Below are 18,695 nucleotides of genomic sequence, written 5' to 3' on the forward strand. Positions count from 1 at the left end.
CAGTTTCCTTCAGTGGTAACATCTTGCAGAAATATAGATTAATATCACAACCAGAAAGTTGACACTGATATAATCCACAGGGCTTATTCAGATTTAACTGGTTTTTAATGCAGTTCTGTGTGTATGTGTGTGGTGGCGGGGGGGGGGGGGTGGGCGGGAGGTTCAGTTTGCTGCAGTTTTATCACACGTGTAGGTTTGCATGACCAACATCCCAGTCATGATATAGAACAGTTCCACCATAAGGATCTGGTGCTACTGTTTTATAACCATACCCACCTCCCTCCTTTTCTCTCCTTACCCTGGGCAACCACTAATCTATTCTCTGTATCTATCATTTTGTCATGTCAAGAATGTTGCATAAATGGGATCAAGTAGCCTTTTGATATTGGCCTTTTAATCTCAGCATAATTTCCTTGAGACATGATAGATAGCATATTATTGGATTGTTGTGTTTTTTTTATTTTCTTAATGTTTATTTTTCAGAGAGAGAGTGTGACCAGGGGAAAGGCAGAGAGGAAGGGGGGCAGAGGATCCAAAGCAGGCTCTTCACTGACAGGGCTCGAACCCACAAACTGTGAGATTATGACCCCAGCTGAAGTCAGACACTCAACAGACTGAGCCACCCAGGTGCCCTTGGATTGTTGTTTTTATCCACTCTGCAGAAATCTCTGACTTTTAATTGCTGTTTTCAGACCATTTACATGCAAAGAAAGTATTGATTTGTTAGGGCTTAAGTCCGCCATATTATTATTTGGTTTTTGTTTTGTCCACTTTCGATCCGTATGTTTTTCTTTTCTTATCTTCCTGAGGGTTACTTGAACAGGTTTTAGGATTCTGTATGTCTTTATTTATAGTGTTTTTGATTATATCACTCCATAGAGTATTTTTAGTGGTTGCTCTGGATATTATAACATACATATATAAATTAGCCAAATCTACTAGCATTATATTCCTTTTTTATTACCTTTTGGGTTACTTTTTATTGCTTAAAAATTCATTTAAAAAATAAATAAAACTAGCAAACCAAAATATCCTCCCCCATTCACACTCACTCAAAAGAAATGAAACAAAAACTCACCTGTGTATAGTCAGACTATAGATAGGAAAAATGAAGATCAAAGCACTTCAAAAGAAATAGCCCAAAGAAATCTTGAAAAGGAAGAAAGCACTGAATCAAATATTTCCAGGGCATGCTTGAGAAATTGAAAATTGGGAGTTTGTCCAGAACCTCTGAAGTATGGAATAAAGAAAGCCACATTGTTGAGTATCCAGGCCTTGGGTTTTTATAAACCTGCCACTCACATGTACCACCTGGGGGAACTCATTCCATTCTTTAAACTCTCTAAGTCCCAACTATAGAGGAAGTCAATAATGGAGCCAACTTCATAGAATTGTTGTGAGGATTTGCCAAGAGAGTGTATATAAAGTTCTTAGTGTTGTATCTGGCACATGGCAAAAAGTGAAACAATTCATTGCCATTATGTAACTGAACTTTCTCTTGAGTGCCTACTTGGGTTCAGGGGTTGCAGATATATAATGTCATGGTGTCACTCCTCAGGATGAGAAGATAGTGTCCCTAGACATGCCCCTTTGGTACTGCTGACTCCTTTGCATGGATGGCACTATCTCTCCACTTTTTTCAGTAAGGCCAGATATTACATATAACCATATTTAAGGAAAAAGGGCTTATTCCATGCCTTTTGGCTCATTTCCCTACATTTACACTGGTGGTCTTGGTGTTTGATAGTAGTTGGATATCAAAAAGGAAGAGTAAAAAAAATTTGGTTAGGACCTATAGGTTCTTACCTTTGGAGGATGAGAGAAAGCTGTCTGAACTGGTAGCATTGTCCCCAGCAGTTAGATACATGATCAGTCTTTTCTAGCTTTCATGTTTCCTTGTTGACACATCGTTGGATAGAAGATGGGGGATAGAAGATCTTTGGATAGAAATGCATGGGGGGGGGGGGGCGCCTGGGTGGCTCAGTCGGTTAAACTTCCAGCTTCAGCTCAGGTCATGATCTCATGGTTCGTGGGTTCGAACTCCTCATTGGGCTCTGTGCTGACAGCTAGGAGCCTGGAACCTGCTTCTGATTCTGTGTCTCCCTCTCTCTCTGCCCCTCCCCTGCTCACGCTCTGTCTCTCAAAACTAAATAAACGTAAAAAAAATGCATGGAATGCATGATGTTTACTTATTTTATATAGGACCCAGAATCCATGTAAATGACTCTTACAGTTGCTTTTTTAGTATCTTCTGTCATACAAAAAGTCATCCAGGTCTGCTGGATGGCACTTCCCACAATCAGAATGGTCATGTTAGGCTATTCTAACCACACAGAGAACACTTCCTTAGAATGGTCCTTCATTTTACTTCTTTCATTCCTTACTTAATACATAACTTTCATGGTACAAAGACCTGGCTCCATTTTTGGACCAACAGAAAGATTATCATCAGAACTAAGAATATTTTTCTCTACTTATGTCTCTTCCCTGATCCTTTGCTTAAACAATTTCAAATTCATTTTGACTATCCATAGATTTCTTTCAGGGCTTGTCCCCAAGCATCTTGCCAATATCCCTAACCCCATCTCACCCTTCACCAGACCCTGCTAAATCTCCCACCGTAAATTTTATTCCCTGATTAGAAGTTTGGCCCCATCTCTCATTGTACTGAGCAAACTGCAAAGAGATTAAGACTAAGGGCAGTTTAGAGTCAACAAGAGCTCAAAAAACTTGCAGCTGGTGGTACCATCTGTGCCTGTCATACTGTGGCCAAGTAGTTTTCCATGGTGGGGAAAGACAGAATCTGATAATGGCTTTGGTTTGAGGTTACTGAGACATGAGTCTACCCTAGAGGAAGATTAGGAGACCTGCTAGGCAGCTTGTGCTCTTTGTAATGTGTGGCTCGTGTCCCAGAAAAACAGGCTTCTTCTGGGAAAGGATCGAATTTGACATCCGAGACCTTAGAGTGGCCTCCTGCGTGTGTCCTTTCTTTACTAGCTCATCTTCAGAATTCATTCTGTGCCAAGTGGCCAACATGACATAAGGGAGTGGTAGAGGCATGAAAGGGAATTAGAAAACCTCACAGAACTTACAAAAGACTTCTATGTGAAAGAGAAATTTCGCAGGCTTTTGGTGATGCAGAAACAGGAAGATGGTAGAGAATAGCAGCAGAGAAGAAAGGGGGAGAATTCCTGCTGACTGTATCTCAGTCAGAGAGAGAATCTGAATATTAGAGGAAAGAAAGAGGTAAGAAAATAACTATGGCAGCTAGTCCACATCAATCCATGTTAAGCAAAATACATGAGAGCAGGTGAGGGGGCAAGGAGTGTGTCACATTAGCCACATGAGCTTGAGGTGAGGGAGAGGCTCCTGAGAGAAGAGGAGAAGGGAAGAAGGAGATTTTCAAGAAGTGTTCTTCATGGACATGTAAACAGGCACTTCACAAAAAAGGATAGTGAAATGGACAATAGAAAAGTGAAAGAATGCTCAGCTGCATTACTAATCAGGGCAATGCCAATTAAAACCACAATGAGATATAAATATCACCAGAATGGCTAAACCAAAAATGACAGCAAGACCAAGTGTTGGCAAGGATATGCAGCTCTGCACCTCTTTTACACTGCTGATGTGAGTATAATTAGTACAACCTCCATGACAAACTGTTTATTACTGTCTGTTAAAATTGAACATATGCATATCCTATAACCTAGCAAATCTGCTTCTAGGTATATACTCCAACAAATGAGTATATATGAGCACTGAACATCATGCACACAAATGTCTATAGTACCTTTGTTAATAATAGCCACATGTAGGAATAATAAAAATGTCAATCAACATAGAATGGATGAACAAATTCTCTACTTATATAATGGGGCACTATACAGCACTGAAAAAGAATGAAATGTAGGCAAGTCTCACAAAATGTAACAAAAGAAATCAGGTGTTAAAAGCTACCTAAAGGTGTTAAAAGCTACCTATGTGATTTCATTTATATGAAATTCAAAAGCAGACCAGGTTAATCACTGTTTGGGATAGTGGTCACCTCTTGGGCACAGAAAGAGGAGTATGGTGACAGGATTGGAGGGGTTTCTGAGGTCTCTGTAACATTCTCTTTCATGACTTTGAGGGGTGGTTACCTACTCATGGTCAGTTTGAAATAATCTATTAGCTGTATATTTATTGTTTATGCTTTTTTTAAATTGTGTTTTTCAACTTAAAAGTTTATTAAAAAGAGGGAGGAGAATTGGACTGTAAATTAGATATCTATCTAATTTTGATAAGCCAAAGTAAAGTTGGAATTGTTTTAAAATTGTTATATTTGTTCAACTCTATTCCTTAAAAATTTTTTAATGTTTTTTTGTTTTTTGTTTTTTGTTTTTATATCTGAGAGAGAGACACAGAGCATAAGCAGGAGAGGGGCAGAGAGAGAGGGAGGCACAGGATCTGAAGCAGGCTCGGGGATCTGAACTGTCAGCTCAGAGCCTGATGCAGGGCTCGAACTCACAGACTGTGAGATCATGACCTGAGCCGAAGTCAGACTCTTAACCACATGAACCACCCAGGCGCCCCCAACAACTCTATTCCTTTTAATGTGACATTGTGCCTGAATAATAGCACATGGGACCCAGGAAGTTTCCCGTCTATATAATATATTTGATTGCTTGTCTTTTTTTTTTCTCTTTTCTTCTTCCTTCCCAGTTTTTCTGTGTAGTTTTCTTCCAGCAACAAACAGTCTAAGATTGACATTTAGACCACCCTGAGTCAGATTTCTCTCATTGTTTGCTGTTTCACCTGATGCTTGTTTATTCTGGATGATAAACAGGCATGATACCTAGGCCATGATGTATATTTAGTGTATTATGGAATGAATATAATGATAATTTGGATTCTGGTGAGCACTAAAGAAGTGGAGTGATGCTTAAAAATCACCAGAAATTTTGCTTGAGCCATGCCAAGCCTTTCTATAGTGGGACCAAAGGGGATAAAATACTGAGCATTGTTTTCCAAATTATAGTATTAATGTTTAAGTCTTATTTGATTCTAAGAGATGAAATGTCCAGAAATTGTCCCTATGGTAGTAGTTTTTTTTTAAGTTTATTTATTAATTTTGAAAGAGAGAGCAAGGAGGGAAAGGGCAGAGGGAGAGGGACAGAGAAAGAAGCCCAAGCAGGCTCCACACTGTCAGCACAGAGCCCGTTGTGGGGCTTGAACCCACAAACCGTGAGATCATGACCTGAACAAAATCAGGAGTCAGAGATTTAACCTACTGAGCCACCCAGGCATCCCACCATGGTAGTAGTTGTTAAACTAGATTCCTCAAGAGCTTTTGGACTCCAAGACTACTATATAACTCAGGAGTGCCTATCTATCTATCTATCTATCTATCTATCTATCTATCTATCCATCCATCCATCTGGAGGGTTGAGATAACAGTAAAATAGGCAGCTTTGGATCATTTATTGGGGATCTACATAGATTTGGTTTGAAAATAGCTGGAGCAGCTAAAAAAAAAAAGGAAGAAAGAAAAAGAAAAAAGACAATCCCTTCTTTAGAGGACTGTTAATGTGGTGATAAAAGATTACCAGACAGGGGAAAGTCTGGTGCATAAGACCATGTAACCTAAAGGTAATATATGTGTACTTGTAATGCCGGGGACAAGTATGAGAATAAATAGCACTTGGAATTGGGAGTTTGGGGTAGGATTCCTAGGAACATTACACTAAAAGATTCCTCTGAACTAAAAGTTAGTTTATATGTAGTGATAATAATATTAATAAGTATTTGTTGAGTATTTATTATTATTTAGTACTGTTAGCTGTTTTTTAGACATTATTTAATCCTCACAAGAGCACACTGCTTGCAGAAATGATGGAGTAGCTGACATAATACTGTCTCTCCCACTAAGAAGCTGGATAAATTACTACCTGGAGGCATCAGAATGCACCTAAAGAGACTAGAATTTGAGAAGTCAGGACAACTGAGAAAGGGAAATGTATTGAGGTGAACAGGACCCTCTCTGTGGCCCTTTTTCTTTGATTCATTTGTAATACACAAAAAGGAGCATAGAGGCCACACAGTAAGTAGTGGCCTAGATCTTACAGGAATCTCAGTGGAATTAGAAGACAGAAATTCTTGTTCAGGAATACCAACACAGCCATGATATGAAGGACCAAGATCCCAGAGAAAAGGGAACCAGAGATATCTGAGCCAACATTCTGCATGCCACAATCCCTGAAGAACCTGTGGACTTTGCACTCTGCGCAAGAGAAGCCAAGAAGAATGGAGCAAATAAGAGGCCAAAAGTCTAAGCAGGTATTTAAGCAAGCCCATATAACTGAAGAGGAAGAAATTGTGGTTCAGAGTCTCCCATGGAGGAAGGGGCCTGGTAAAAATTACAAATTCTCAGTGGACACTTGGAAGAGCTAGACTGTAATAGTAAGAGCAACCTGGAAATAGACCATTCTCTACTGGATCAAGGTAATGAGTCTATGCTCTACCTTTCAGAATAAAACAATATCCCCAATGGAGGAAGAACTTAAATAATTGTTTCACTTAAAATGTACAAGAAGTTAATAGAAAATTACCAGGCATGTCAGGATACAAGACCAGATACCTGAATTTCAAGAGAAAATAGAAATAGACTACAGGAATCTATAAGCAATCTATAATTCCCTTTGTAAATTTCAAAACAAGTAAAATTAAACTATAATGATACAAGTCAGAATAGTATTTTGTTTTCTTATTATACACATGTTATAACTCATTAAAAATATGTTTAAAAAAAACCTAAAAGGTAAACAAGGATCAAATAGAAATCCTAGAATTTTCAAAAAACATAAATTAAGAATGCAAGAGATGTGTTTAGTAGCTCAGTACACTTGGGAAAATTAGTAAAGCTGAGGATGTTAGTAAAACATAACAGATTGAAGCATAGAGAACAGAAATCTAAAACACACACACAGACACACACACACACACACACACACACAAAGAGACCGCAACCGACATAGGAGGCCAGTAGGAAAAATCTAACATGGTGCTTCTCAAAGTATGATTCTGAGACCACTTCTAGAACTGGTCCCTGACATGAGAAGTAAAAAAAGATAGAATATTAATAAATATTTACAACTTAGACAGAAAATCTTTAATGTACTTTATGACAGAATTGGTCTGCAAGGGATTATAAATAAAAGGAGAAAACTTTCATCATAAATAGTTGGACAGATACTGGCATGACATATATCTACTTGGAGTTCCAGAAGTGAGGAAGAGAAAGAATGTACCACAGGTAACATTTGAAATTGTATTGACTGAGGATTTTTCAAACAGACCTCAAGGTGCCACTTCATGAAGCTCCTTTAACCCTAAGCAACAGAAATATAAATAAAACCATACCTAAGCACATCAGAATGAAGCTACTGAGAACCTAAGACAAAATAAAAAATCTTGAAGTCTGACAGGAAAGAAAACCTTCAAAGGAACAATAGTAGGACAGAAAATGCTTTTTCAACAGGAGTGGTGGAATCAGAAGTCAGCAGAGTGGCATCTTCAAGGCATTGAAAGCACATAATAATAATCAGGCTGCTAACCTAATTGTATATCAAGTGAAAATATTCTTCAAAGTGTAGATGAAAAAGATATTTGTGGACAATATCTGAGAATTTGATAGCAGACTCACCCTAAACATTAGAGGAAACTGTTTAGCCAAAAAGAAATGATCTTATATGGAAGTGCTGAAATGAAAGAAGGAATGAAAATCAATTAAAAAAAGTTTTAAATGAAAGTAAATACAGATGAACATTGTGCAAAATAAAAATACTAATGTCTAGTGAAATTAAAATACATGGCAACAATAGTCAAAATGTAGAAGCAGGGTAAAGTGTTAAAGTGTTGTAAGAGCCTTGCAATGTTTGGGAATTGGTGAAAATATTAAACTGTATTATACCTTAATATGTCAAAGAAAAAATAATGTAATTTGTAGGGCAACAACTAAAAAGAATAATACAAGAATGTAGAAGTAATAGACTAATAGAGAAAAAAGTGGAAAAATAAAAATAAATTGATTAATTTTTAAAAAGACAGATTAATATATAGGAACAAAGAACAAATGGAAATGAAAAACAATGTGGTAAAATTAAATCCAGATATATCCATAGTTATCTTAAATGTAAATGATCTAAATATTTCCATTAAAAGACTTAATATATGAAAATACTATTATGCTACCTAAATCAGGACACAGAAAGGTTGAAAAATAAAAGAATGGAAAAAGATACACCATGCAAGCACTAATCAAAAGGAAGCTGATGTAGCTATACTGATATTACACATTTTAGATTTTAAGGAAAGAAGTCATGCTAAAAATGAAAAAGCCATGTCAATAGTAACAAAATGAGCAATTTGACAGCAATATCCATAACCTAAAAAGATATGCACTTAAAACAGTTAAATCAAAAACTGGCAAAACTAAGAACAATGGACAATCCAACAATCATAGTTGGAGATTTTAATAGATCTCTCTCTCTTTAACTGTTAGCATTAGCAGACAAAAATATAAGTAAGGATAGAGTAGATGTAAACAACATAGTTAACAAACTGGACCTAAATGATATGTATATACAGTTCTGCATCCAAAAATTACAGAATACACATTCTTTTTAAATAAACATGAAACATTTAACAAAAATGATTATATACTAGTCACTACAGTAAATCTTTAAAAAATTTAGTGGATTGAAATCACATGTAGTATTTCCTCTGATCACAATGGAATTAGGCTATAAATCAATAACAAAAAGATAATGAGAACATACACTTATCCTATGACCCTAGAAACCTGCCAACTTAACACAAATGGCTACATTTGGCAGGAAAGAAACTATACAATAATGTTTATCAAGTTGAACATATAGCCTTTTATTCATCCATAATAGAAGGAAAAGTTACGTTATATGTTCATAATAGAATAATGAATGAATTACTTCTACACACAACAGCATGAGTTTTGCAGGTGTAATGTGAAGAAATGAAAAGCCAGGCACAAAAAAGGCATACATACTGTATAATTCCCTTTGTAAATTTCAAAACAAGTAAAATTAAGCTATAATGATACAAGTCAGAATAGTATTTTGTTTTCTTATCATATACATGTTATACCTCATTAAAAGTATGTTTTTTAAAAAAAAATAAAACCCAAAACCTCCTCAAGATAAAAAAAGTAGAAGGGTTTTTTGGGTGAAGAAAGGTGTGCAAACATTGCAAACAGAAATTTCTTGGGTTCAAGTTTTATATTCTCCATGAACTTTCCTTCACCTACCAAACTTACTGTTAAACTCCATTATCATTTTCATCTGTAATTTATTATGGAAATAAATATTCTAGCTAATTGCATTATTTAATTGTCTCAGATCTTTGCTCTCCCCCATCGTGTGGGGCATGTAGGGCAGCATGATGTAGCGACTAAAGACACAACCCTAGAGACAGACTACCTGATTTAAACCCCAGTTTAACATTTGAGCAAGTCATTTAAACTCTCTGGGTCTTGATTTCTTCACTGTAATGAGAGGTAATGGCAATACCTGTGTCATCGTGTTGTTTTCAGGATTCGTTGAGTCAATAATTAGTTAAAACAATGTCTGGTACAAAAGTGAGCACTCCACCGATATTTGCGATTGTTATTGTAATTACCTTGGGGGGGATTGGACCACTCCTTCTATTTGTTTTAAAGCCGTCTAATACCTGGTCCTATACTGAGCAATCAAGAAGATGGGATTTCTGGAAAGCTAGAGGCAAAGATATTTTGAGAACTGACTCTGTTTTCTCTGCATGGATGAGGATGAGCTTACACTGATGACAATTTTGGCTCATGAACCAGAAGCTTAAATAGAGCTGCATAAATTAGTGTGTTAAGAATAAGATGGAAAAAAATTGTTTTCTCAACACTGGCGGCACCCTACAACCCTAGTGTCAAGAGCAGCTTAGTGCTCTGCTAGGGAACCAAATGGCGAGTGCCAACACACGTGAACTCAGTCCCTTCCCGGTGCAATCACCTTGCTTCCACTGTATTCTTCGTTCATGGCCAAGTAGGCTGGGAACCTCCAGCGAGGGTTCGTGTGTCGTTTTCTGCAAATGTGTAAACTATCTGAACTCTGAAAGCCTGTATGTTAAGTACTACTACTACCAATAAGGTTTGTAGATTTAATTGAGTCAAATTGTACTGATTTGCACTGAAGTGAATCTTGAAAGATGACTAAGAACCAGAATAGCTTAATTGCTTAAGTCTCAGGCTTTGGAGTCAGATGGATTTGAGTTTCATATACCAGATGTATGTATTTTCACAAAACATTTAACTTCGCAGGGTCTCAGCTTCTCCATTTGTAATATGTGGTCAATAATTATAAGAACCCCATAGGATTGATGTAAAGATTAAATGAGATATATATCTGATACATGTGTTAAGCACTCAGTAAATCATAGCAGTTACTGTTATTGTGGATGTTATTTATTTATATTTTAAATTTCTCTCAGCCATGAGACTTAAACTTGGCTGAACTGAATTATGAAAATTAGGTGTAAGCCTTACAAATGTGTCCCTTCCTTATTTTTAAAACTCTGTTATGTTTTTATTCTTCTGGAAACCCTCAGAGTTTGGACAGGATAGGCACTATTATCTGCAGCTGGCATATGAAAAAATAATATAAGAATATATATATTAGTTATACAAATATGACTGTTGGTGTTAGAGAAGAACCTGGCCTTTTCAATGCTAATCTTGAGATTTGTATTCCTTCCTGTTCTGTCTATATTCTTACCTCTGATAACCAGTGAGAGAGTATTCATCACCCCCATGTAGAGGAGTCTGGAAACAGAGATATTATCCTAAATTAGTAGTACAATATCTCATCTTTTCAGATGAGGTAGTAAGATGGTTGACACTGGTCAGTACAGGTTTCTAAGAGGTCTAAGAGGTTTGATATTGACATTCACTTAAGGATGCCCCCTCCTTCTGAACCCAGTATTTCACTCTCCCACACTAGAGCTCACTTTAGCCTCTCCCAGCATAGCCTTTCATCTTGCTACATTCTCCTTGTTCTGAAGTGGCCTTTTTCTGGTCCTCCACCTACCAGGCTGGAGATGGTTATCTTACCTGTGGCTCCCCAGTTTGTTGCTCTTCATTTCAAGCCACCAACAGAGACTCAATCCTCAGTTTTTACATGGACACTTAGTTTCCTTGAGGAACCTGTAGGTCAACAGCCATGCCATTGAATTTTCTTGAAGGTGACCCTAGGACTGGAGGAGGTGATCTACTTGCCCTCTCAGCACTATCTGTAAGCTTTGTGAGGACAGAGGACATTGTCTCTCTTCCCTGCGGAATCCTGGTGGGGGGGGGGGGTGTCACAGAACAGAGGAGATGCTTATTACATATTTGCTGAATAAATGAATGATGTTTTAAATCAGAAACCACTCACATTTTTTCTACCTTTGGTTATCCCTTTTACAATACATTTATTGGATTACATTAAGTTAGATTAGGTTTAGATTCTGTTTAAAATATTTGGGTTTGGGGTTGCCAGGAAGACTACTAACTGGATTTTAAATGTCCTGGCTCTGGGGTACCTGGATGGCTCAGTCAGTTAAGCATCAGATTTCAGCTCAGGTCATGATCTCACGGTTCATGGGTTTGAGACCCACATCGGGCTGTGTGCTGACAGCTCAGAGCCTGGAGCCTGCTTCACATTCTGTGTCTCCCTCTCTCTCTTCTCCTTTCCCACTCGTGCTCTGTCTCTTTCTGTCTCTCAAAAATAAATAAATGTTGGGGCGCCTGGGTGGCGCAGTCGGTTAAGCGTCCGACTTCAGCCAGGTCACGATCTCGCGGTCCGTGGGTTCGAGCCCCGCGTCAGGCTCTGGGCTGATGGCTCAGAGCCTGGAGCCTGTTTCCGATTCTGTGTCTCCCTCTCTCTCTGCCCCCTCCCCCGTTCATGCTCTGTCTCTCTCTGTCCCAAAAATAAATAAACGTTGAAAAAAAATTTTTTTAAATAAATAAATGTTAAAAAAATTAAAAATAAATCTATCTATCTATCTATCTATCTATCTATCTATCTAATCTATCCCTGGCTCCTTAGAGTAGTGTTTCCTGCCCATACCCTGCTCCAGGTATTTATGACCACAAATTTACCCGATTTTGAAGGTTGATTTTAGACTAAATGAATGAAAAATAGCACTATTTTGTCTTAATTAAATTCAGGCTCTAAGTTACTTAGGAAATTTCAGATGTAAGGTTTTCTGTTCCTTAAGGTCACAGGATATTCTTAAAATTGGCTTTTTAGTCTGCGATGCTGTTTCCATTCTCATTGCCTATCATACAGAATAGCATTTATGATTAGTTGTATTTGATCTTCCATAATAGGACATTGAGCCACCTCTTCTGGGCCCCCAAAACCCAACCAACCAACCAACCAACCAACGAACCAACGAACAACGAAAAACGTTGAACAAACCATCTCGACAACAGCAAAGTGTAAGCCAGCCTATGCTGGGCACTGAGGTGGTAGACTCTGGATTCTAAGTCCTGAGTGCCTGCATAACCCTGGGCCTCCATGATGCTCCCCTGGGAGTAGGGGAAGGTTTTTCCCCGCTTCCCTTCTGTGCCAGGGCAGCTGGAAAAGCTTTTAATCTACTCTATTTCAAACAGCTGCAAGCGAAGAAAAAATATCATGGGAATATCCACACTTGGGCAGATAATAGCCCTCCTCTTTGTATCCCACTTATTAATCCATAGGAAGGAAGGGGAGAAACAGTTTTTTGGATGGTCAACTATCCGTGCACAGTAGTTTGATGCTGAGCCCTTTTCACATGTAGTCAGAATAAAAATGAAACCCCACTACTTGTTTTGCCCATTAGATAGCATTATCTCCATGGAACGCCAATTCATATCTCTTTGTGCTGTGTGTGGTTCTCACATATGGGATTTTAATAACCTCCATGCTGTGCTATGAATTTATAAGCAGGGCCAATAGAGGAACAGCACCACAGGACTTTATTTTTTCATTATTACTCTTTTGAAAAACAGGGTCTGCCTCATTTCTGTAAGGTTCTTTTGGCAGCTCTGGCAATGTTGCAGCTAGTGGTATAGTTGTTACTGTGGAAAGGAATAAGCTCTTTATTTATTTGCTATCTATTTTTTCTGGACTCCCTATCTCACCCTGTCCTGCCTTTAGCCACCTTCATAATATCCTATGGCATTGTACTTGCAGCTTCAGTGAACTGATTATACAGAAACAGGCCCTGTTCTTCAGCACTATAGTTCATCTTATATTGTGATATTTTTTTCCTGCACCGCCTTTTAAATGTGCCTGCATTTGTCCTCTGTACAATTCTCCATGTTCAAGAAGCCTGTTTAGTGCAGTGGTTAGGAAAGCAGGCTCTGGAGTCATCTAGTCCTGAATGTGAATGCTGGTTTTTCTCTCTGATCCTGGAGAAGTTATTAGGATTTCATTAGCTCATTTATAAAACAGTAATGATAAGGCTTCCTCCTAAGATTGCTGTGGTGGGTATTGGTATTTATTTATGAATTGTTCTATTCAGTATTTGACAAAGCGTTAACAGAAGTTGCCATTATTGTTGTTATTCACTCAACAAATATTTGCTGATTGCCTGCGAGATGTCAGACACAATTATGGATGCTGGAGTCATATAGGGAACAGAACAATTTCCTTGCTTTTATAAAACTTACCGTAAAATTATTAAATAACCATTAAAACTGCAATTGAAAGTTATGCTTTCTACCTTTATCCAGTGACCCTTAAAATCTGTCTTTTTCTCTTCTTCATTAAACATAGGAGTTAAAAATGATTTTATACTCTTGTATGCAGATGAATATCCTACTGTGTTTTTATTCTTTACTTTCCTTGTTTTCTAACCTCTTTTCTGTTTTCATGTTGTGCCCATTTGGACTGGCCTGCTTAAACAAGAAAAGTCCTGTGATCCTGGCTTCTCCAGCTACCATAACCTTTTCATCACAAATTTAAGTCTGTTTTAGGTTCATTCCCTCTAACTCAGTGTGATACTTTATCTGAAATTTCATATTAGACCTCTTGGATATTAAAGTAAAATGTAGGTTAAGAAAGCAATTTTTGAGAAGTTCAGGAGAAGAAAGAACTCAGGGGCTAAATCCTGACATGTCTATTTCAAGGCAATCTGTCCAGCAGGGCCCCTGACTAGGAATCTACTTATAGGTGGGTTTTGACACATGTACACACATGTACTCCTGTACACACAGACATGTATATATGTGGTTTAGACAGTGACTACACTCAGTGTATTTTATACTGTTGCTCAGTTCAGTGGAATGAATTGTATACCCCATTGGTATCAGAGGTCTCTATATTCTTGGAGATTCCTCTGAATTCGTTGAACTTAACAAAATTTAAGATTTATGCTCTGAAAGACAGGTACCATATGTTTTCACTCTTATGTGGATCCTGAGAAACTAACAGAAACCCATGGGGGAGGGGAAGGAAAAAAAAAGAAAAAAAGAGGTTAGAGTGGGAGAGAGAGCCAAAGCATAAGAGACTCTTAAAAACTGAAAACAAACTGAGGGTTGATGGGGGGTGGGAGGGAGAGGAGGGTAGGTGATGGGCATTGAAGAGGGCATCTTTTGGGATGAGCACTGGGTGTTGTATGGAAACTAATTTGACAATAAATTTCATATAATAAAAAAAAGACAGTAAAAAAAAGATTTATGCTCTGAAAAATATAAGATGCTGTGTGAATAAAGTAGGATCCTACTTAACATTGATATTGGGTAATGGTGCTAAAACCACTCTATCACTAAACATCACAGCTAAGTCTTTTAACCAATGTGATATTTACAGTGCATCTGAAACTACTTTTATGTGTTCAGAAATATTTATTAACATCTACTTTGGGCCAGGCAACGTGTTAGTGTTGTTGATATAGTGGCAAACGGAATGTTCTCTTAACCTCCAAGAAATTTAGGAACTAATGGGAAAGACTGACAATAAATGAGTAAATGGATTAAGATGTACACAATTATATCTGAAGGTACACTATTGTGTGCTATAAAAGGGCCTAATGGGGAGGATTTACCTTGAACTTGAATAGGTGGTCAGGAAAAAGCTTCTTTGAGAAGCTGACATTTCAGTTGGGTCCTGCACGATGAGAAGGAATTTGCAAAAATGGCTTGACAATAGAGCGTAAAGTATTCCAGGAAAAAAGAGACGATGTTCCAAGTCCTGAGGCTGTGGCAAGAACATGACATGGTCAAGAAACAAATTAAGTTTGCTGTCTGGCTGTGACTGAGAGGTCCAGAGTCCAGGGTGCCTGAAGCCACATGAAGGGTTTAAAGTTTATTCTACGTACAGCGGGAGCCTTGTTGATTTGTGGTTAACAAAAGTGAAAACGCAATCCCCATAAGGTTTCTTCTACCAGGGAATGCCAGAGGGCAGCATCTTACTGTGTGTAGTTAGTGTTTTGATTCAGTTACTTTTATGGACCTATAGCTTTGTGAGAGTAGGATATATGAATTCCAGAGCCTACAATCCCCATGTTTATTTTGAATGCTAATTACCACAAATATGTTTTTAATTGGTAGCTGTGTATCTTAGACACACTTCATTACATTTAACCTTTGAGATCAGTTTTAATTCACCCTTTAAAAAAAAGTTTTCTATTAAGAAAGTAGGCACACATCAACATTTTAATTACTTTCTTCTGGAAGATTGTTGTATTGGACAGAATTTAATTGTCACGGAGGAAATGACAAAATGATCATACTTTGAGTAAATAATGCAAAATAAGATCAAGTGCCAAACATCCCAATGCATTTGTTGTCTAGATGATTTAGTATTGTGCCTTTACAGAATACTGTTTGTACACTCAGCCTCGCTTTTTGGTGCCATTTATTAAGAATGTATATAATTTAATTTTTCATAGTAGCCAACAGTTTAAAACAGCTGGATATTTGCTTTTTCCTCTTTCAGTGATGTGCTCCCACTTCCTATCATTGTATCATACTGACCTTTAATCCAGCCTCTACACACAAACCCGGTGATATGTATGATTCTTGTTTTAATGGGTTTTGATAGATTTTTCTGTGCTCATTTATTTATATAATGATTTATTATTTATGTTGGTTTCATGGGGCTTTTATTTCTGTGTTTTGTATTGGTGGAGCCACCTTGTATTCTAACAAATATTTCTTCACTGGGTATACATGAATTTTAGGTAAGTTGTTGCAGATAAATAAACATTCATGATTTTTTCTACCCACTATCTGCATCTATTATTGTCTTTAATCCCCAAGGTTTTTTTTTTTTTTTGGCTTTGTTTGTTTGTTTTACTTTTTAAAGGAATTTATTGAATTAAATCTGAGCCAGTGGGAGGGACTTCGGTGTTTTAAAGAGATGGCATTAGAGATGGCTGCCTTTCCCTGGCATCTACATTATTGGTACTTGATTAACTATCAAACTTCTATAATACTAGTATCCCAGGGCGCCTGGGTGGCTCATTCAGTTGAGAATCTGAATCTTGATTTTGGCTCAGGTTACGATCTCATGGTGGCGGGATCGAGCCCTGTGTCGGGCTCTGCGTTGAGCATGGAGCCTACTTAAGAATCTCTCTCTTCCTCTGACCATCTCCCCTCTGCACGCTCACTCTCCCTTTCTCAAATGAAATATATAAAACTAGTATCCTTCAAATTCTAAAACTTAGCTAAGATTTATTAAAGATTCTGCTACTGGTAATCAACCTTTTAGCTAATGGAGCATATATTGATTTTTTTTTTTTTTTTTTGGCACAGAGGATGGTTCCCTCCCAAGGGCTTTTGGCTCCAAAGACTAAGTGTTGCTTTGTGGATTTGGCAGGCCTCAGAGGAGCCTCGCTGCTGGGAACTGAAATGCTCAAAGCCTGCCAACCCAAAACCACTGTGTTTCTCACAGCCCTCCAGTGCCAAAACTCTGTGCCAAGGAAACAGAAATCTATCTAGAAAATAAACTGTTTTCTCTTGACTTTTCCTCTAGGAAGACTAGAAGCTAACCTCTAAGTTGTTTTGTGGTTAAAAAATGACTTAGGATGTTACGTTGGAACTTTAATCCTACATATTTATATAGAAAACAAATTGGTGCATGATTTATGCTCCCCAAATCATTGTGCTCCCAATTCCTGAAATGTGTATTTTTTAAAAAAGTGATCAGTGTAATTGTTGGGGTGGTGATGGTGGTGGTGGTGAGCTAAGCAGCCCCTGTGTGTGACAGGCCTCAGGTGTGAGTGTAGGATGGGATATGAAGCTTATCCGAACTGGTTGGTTGTATACAAATGCACATGGTTTATGTGGACAGGTAGTGCTGATGAGATAGTAGGAGATGCCTTTACTTGCTAACAGAACTCCTTGTAGGAGTGCATATTCTTTAGAAACAAGTTGCAAAGCTATTATATATTATATATATATATACACACATATACACATATATTATATATTATTATATATTATATATTATATGTAACATATATTATATATATAATATATATAGTTATATATTATATATAACATATATTATATATAATATATTACATATGTTACATGTATTATATTACATATATATTATATACATATGCATATACATATACATTCTCAACCTCAGCACTACTGACATTTTAAGCTGATGAATTCTTGGGGGGGGCGTGGCTTTGCTCTTCATTGTAGGATGTTGAGCAGCATTCTTGGCTTCTACTCACTAGATGCCAATAGTACCACTGCCACCTTCCACCCCCAGTTATGACAGCCAAAAATGTCTCTAGACATTTGAAAATATCCCCTAGGGAACAAAATTTATCCCAGTTGAGAATCACTATTTTAGACCCAGGTACTTGGAAAAATGTTCCTATAAATCAATACATTAAGTGTAGGGGTTTTTAAAGTTTTTTTTAGAGACTGGATTGCCCCCATCTTATCTCATTATTTTCAATAACATTCAAATTCAAAAGCCGTTGCCCAATGCTAGCAAAATTCTGAATAGAAAGTAAACATCTCCCTTTTTATTAGATAAGATGTCCAGCAATGAAAATCTCTGGATTTAAAGAGCTTGTTAAGATGTATTATGTCAGATGAAAAGTGCTATTTTAATAACTCATTATTATTCTTAGCATGGACCTTTTATTTTAGAAAAATGGATAATTAGCATTTTGGCTTATCACTTTCTCTCCATGAATACAAATAATTTGATAGACAGACAACCAAGAGAGACTTCATTAAATAATGGGTCTAATCAGCCTGGGACTAGAGTAAATTAGGGGTTAGACTTCCAGCTTGAGAGTTGGAAATCAGAGTTTGGTGGCCATGTCAACCCATTCATACAGGATATTTTTGTTGACTGACCTAATGTTGCAGTCAAAAACCAGAGCACAGGTCAATCGGTTAGAAATAAGAGTCAAAACTCATCTTGGGAAGCCACAGGCTACCCTGCATTTAACTTAACAGCTGGAAAACTGCAAGAACCCATTCAAAGCATAACTACCAGACCTACGGTATTTGGACTTACCAGCTTCAATTTTAAGATAATGGCCCATTATTAATATGAAAGTATTAGTAAGTTTTCCCAGGGGAAAAAATATCAGCTTGGAACCATTCCCCTTTGCATACATTATACACTTTACTGCCATCTGTGGTTATCCAT

General features: G+C 37.4%; 1 protein-coding gene across 5 annotated transcripts in view; it reads left to right on the forward strand.

Moving 5' to 3' along the window:
* ST6GALNAC3 (ST6 N-acetylgalactosaminide alpha-2,6-sialyltransferase 3) overlaps nucleotides 1–18,695 on the forward strand; it is a 528,557-nt gene that overhangs the window by 287,302 nt on the left and 222,560 nt on the right. The gene's annotated exons all lie outside the window — the stretch shown is intronic.

This window comes from Acinonyx jubatus, chromosome C1 (assembly GCF_027475565.1).
Source record: "Acinonyx jubatus isolate Ajub_Pintada_27869175 chromosome C1, VMU_Ajub_asm_v1.0, whole genome shotgun sequence".
NCBI classification, from domain to species: domain Eukaryota; kingdom Metazoa; phylum Chordata; class Mammalia; order Carnivora; family Felidae; genus Acinonyx; species Acinonyx jubatus.